This window comes from Arachis ipaensis, chromosome B8 (genome assembly GCF_059453495.1).
Source record: "Arachis ipaensis isolate K30076 ecotype BB chromosome B8, ASM5945349v1, whole genome shotgun sequence".
NCBI classification, from domain to species: Eukaryota; Viridiplantae; Streptophyta; class Magnoliopsida; order Fabales; family Fabaceae; genus Arachis; species Arachis ipaensis.
Genome location: NC_142443.1, coordinates 114,100,063 through 114,104,115, shown reverse-complemented (window position 1 = coordinate 114,104,115; position 4,053 = coordinate 114,100,063). Strand labels below are relative to the sequence as shown.

At 34.0% G+C, this 4,053-nt stretch overlaps 1 non-coding gene across 1 annotated transcript; it reads left to right on the top strand.

The window, feature by feature from the left end:
- The first annotated feature begins 303 nt into the window (after window positions 1–303).
- On the top strand, window positions 304–411 carry LOC148549313 (small nucleolar RNA R71). Its single transcript, XR_015898014.1, has one exon. It is a non-coding gene; the product is annotated as a small nucleolar RNA R71 (small nucleolar RNA).
- The last annotated feature ends 3,642 nt before the right edge of the window (window positions 412–4,053 follow it).

Below are 4,053 nucleotides of genomic sequence, written 5' to 3'. Positions count from 1 at the left end.
CTCTATCCCTATTCTATTATTTATTTTCGAAAACCCATTATTGTCTTATATCCACCTGACTGAGATTTACAAGGTGACCATAGCTTGCTTCATACCAACAATCTCCGTGGGATTCGACCCTTACTCACGTAAGGTATTACTTGGACGACCCAGTGCACTTGCTGGTTAGTTGTGCGAAGTTGTGAATCATGGTATTGGCATCATGTTTTTGGCGCCATTACCAGGGAAAGAAAGAGCGATGAATTTTACATAATTAAAGTGTAATCACAATTTCTGCGCACCACATATGATGCTCCATTCTGGAAGCATATCAGTAGGACACCTTTTGATCAGTTACTTATATCTTTCCCAAGCTTCATAGAGGGACTCTCCTTTCTTCTGTCTGAAGGTTTGGATTTCCACTCTAAGCTTGCTCATCTTTTGAGGTGGAAAGAATTTGGCCAGGAAAGCACTGACCAGCTTATCCCAAGAGTTCAGGCTTTCCTTAGGTTGTGAATCCAACCAGGTTCTCTTACAGCAAAAGGGAAAAGCATAAGCCTGTAGACCTCAGGATCAACTCCATTGGTCTTGACAGTGTCATAGATTTGCAAGAATTCAGCTAAAAACTGATGAGGATCTTCCATTGGAATTCCATGAAACTTGCAATTTTGCTGCATTAGAGAAACTAATTGAGGCTTAAGCTCAAAGTTGTTTGCTCCAATTGAAGAAATTGAGATGCTTCTTCCATAGAAGTTGGAAGAGGGTGCAATAAAGTCACCAAGCATCTTCCTTGCATCTCCACCATTGTTATTAGGTTCGGCCATGTCTCTTTTTTTTCGAAAATTTCTGTCAGGTCTTCTCCAGAGGGTTGTGCATTAGCTTCTCTTAGTTTCCTCTTAAGAGTCCTTTCAGGTTCAGGATCAGCTTCAATAAGAATGTCTTTATCCCTGTTCTTACTCATATGAAAAAGAAGAGAACAGAAAAGAAGAGGAATCCTCTATGTCACAGTATAGAGATTCCTTTATGTGAGTAGAAGAAGAGAAGAATAGAAGAAGGAGAAGAGAAAAATTCAAAATTTAAATTAAAATAAAAGGAAAATATTTTTTGTTTTTGTTTTAATTATTAGTTAGTATTCGAAAATTATAAAAAGGAATAAAATTAAAATTAAAATTTAAAATAATTAGTTAATTAAAAGGAATTTTAAAAAAGGGGTTAGTAGTTTTCGAAAATTAGAGAGAGAAAAGTAGTTAGGTGGTTTTAAAAAAGATATGATTGAAATAGAAAACTTTTAAAATCAAACAAAAAGTCAAGTAGTTAATTGAAAAAGATTTGAAAATCAAATTTGAAAAGATAAGAAGTTAGAAAAGATTTTGAAATTAAGTTTTGAAAAAAGATATGATTGAAAATCATTTTGAAAAAATATTTAAAAAGGAAATTTAAAAAGAATTGATTTTTGAAATTAAAGTTGATTACTTGACAAGAAACTAAAAGATATGATTCTAGAATTTAAAGATTGAACCTTTCTTAATAGGCAAGTAACAACTTGAAAAATTTTTTTCGAATCAATCACATTAATTGTTAGCATTAATTTCGAAAATATGAAATAAAAATAAGAAAAAGATTTTGAAAATAAATTTTGAAAATTTCGAAAATATGAAAGAAAAAATGAAAAAGATTTGATTTTTGAAAAAGATTTGAAAAAGATAGAATTTTTAAATTGAAAATTTGACTTGACTAATAAGAAACAATTAAATTTTAAAACTTTATGACTAAATCAAATCAAATTTTCAAAATTTATGAGTGAAATAAGGGAAAGATATTTTTTATTTTTGAATTTTTAATGAAGAGAGAGAAAAATATCAAAATGACACTTAACATAAAAATTATGAATCAAAACAAGGAAAACATGCAAGACCACTTTGAATGTCAAGATGAACACCAAGAACACTTTGAATGTCAAGATGAACACCAAGAACTTATTTTTGAAAAATTTTAAGAAAAGATACACATGCAAGACACCAAACTTAGGAATTTTCAATGCTTAGACACTAACAAATTAAAAATACATATGAAAAATAAGAAAAAGACACAACACATGAAAAATTCAAAGATCAAACAAAGAATATCATCAAGAACAACTTGAAGATCATGAAGAACACATGCATGAATTTTTGAAAATTTTTGTGAAAAATTAGAACATGAAATTGACACCAAACTTAAAATTTGACACTAGACTCAAACAATAAACACAAAATTATTTTTGGTTTTATGATTTTATTAATTTTTTTTTCGAAAATAATAAGCTTAAAAATAAAATAAAATTACCTAATTTGAGCAACAAGATGAACCGTCAGTTGTCCAAACTCGAACAATCCCCGGCAACGGCGCCAAAAACTTGGTGCACGAAATTGTGATCTCAATGGCGCAAAAAGTTGGTACGCACTATCATAATCTCAATTCTTCTTCATAACTTTCACAACTAACCAGCAAGTGCACTGGGTCGTCCAAGTAATAAACCTTACGTGAGTAAGGGTCGATCCCACGGAGATTGTCGGCTTGAAGCAAGCTATGGTCATCTTGCAAATCTCAGTCAGGCAGATTCAAATGGTTATGGGATTTTTATAATTAAAATATAAATAACAGAAAATAAGATAGAGATACTTATGTAATTCATTGGTGAGAATTTCAGATAAGCGTATGGAGATGCTTTGTTCCTTCTGAACATCTGCTTTCCTACTGCCTTCATCCAATAATTCATACTCCTTTCCATGGCAAGCTGTATGTTGGGGATCACCGTTGTCGATGGCTACCGTCCGTCCTCTCAGTGAAAATGGTCCAAATACGCTGTCACCGCACAGCTAATCATCTGTCAGTTCTCACTCATGTTGGAATAGGATCCATTGATCCTTTTGCGTCTGTCACTACGCCCAACACTCGCGAGTTTGAAGCTTGTCACAGTCATCCCATCCCAGATCGTACTCGGAACACCACAGACAAGGTTTAGAATTTCCGGATCTCAAGAATGCTGCCAATAATTCTAGCTTATACCACGAAGACTCTGATCTTTCGGAATGGAGGCTAAGAGATAAACACTCAAGCTATTGCATGTAGAACGGGAGTGGTTGTCAAGCACGCGTTCATAGGTGAGAATGGTGATGAGTGTCACATAATCATCACATTCATCATGTTCTTGGGTGCAAATGAATATCTTAGAATAAGAATAAGCTTGAATTGAATAGAAAGACAATAGTACTTTGCATTAATTCTTGAGGAACAGCAGAGCTCCACACCTGAATCTATGGGGTGTAAAAACTCCACCGTTGAAAATACATAAGTGAAAAGAGTCTAGGCATGGTCATGAGGCCAGCCTCCAATGTCTAAGAACTAAACGTTCCACAGATGTCGATTACAATAGTCAAAGGTCCTATTTATAATGAACTAGTTACTAGGGTTTACAGAGATAAGTAAATGATGCAGAAATCCACTTTTGGGGCCCACTTGGTGTGTGCTTGGGCTAAGCATTGAGCTTTACACGTGTAGAGACTTCTCTTGGAGTTAAACGCCAGGTTGCAGCCTGTTTGTAGCATTTAACTCTGGTTTGTAACCTGTTTCTGGCGTTTAACTTCAGAATAGGACAGGAAGTTGGCGTTTGAACGCCAGTTTGCGTCATTAAAACTCGAGCAAAGTATGGACTATTATATATTCCTGAAAAGCCCTGGATGTCTACTTTCCAACGCAATTGAGAGTGCACCAATTTAGTTTCTGTAGCTCCAGAAAATTCATTTCGAGTGCAGGGATGTCAGAATCCAACAGCATCTGCAGTCCTTTTTCAGCCTCTGAATCAGATGTTTGCTCAAGTCCCTCAATTTCAGCCAGAAAATACCTGAAATCACAGAAAAATACACAAACTCATAGTAAAGTCCAGAAATGTGATTTTTATTTAAAAACTAATAAAAATATAATAAAAATTAACTAAAACATACTAAAAACATACTAAAAACAATGCCAAAAAGCGTATAAATTATCCGCTCATCAATATTCTATCTTTGTGCTACCATTCTAGCTTGTTGAAAC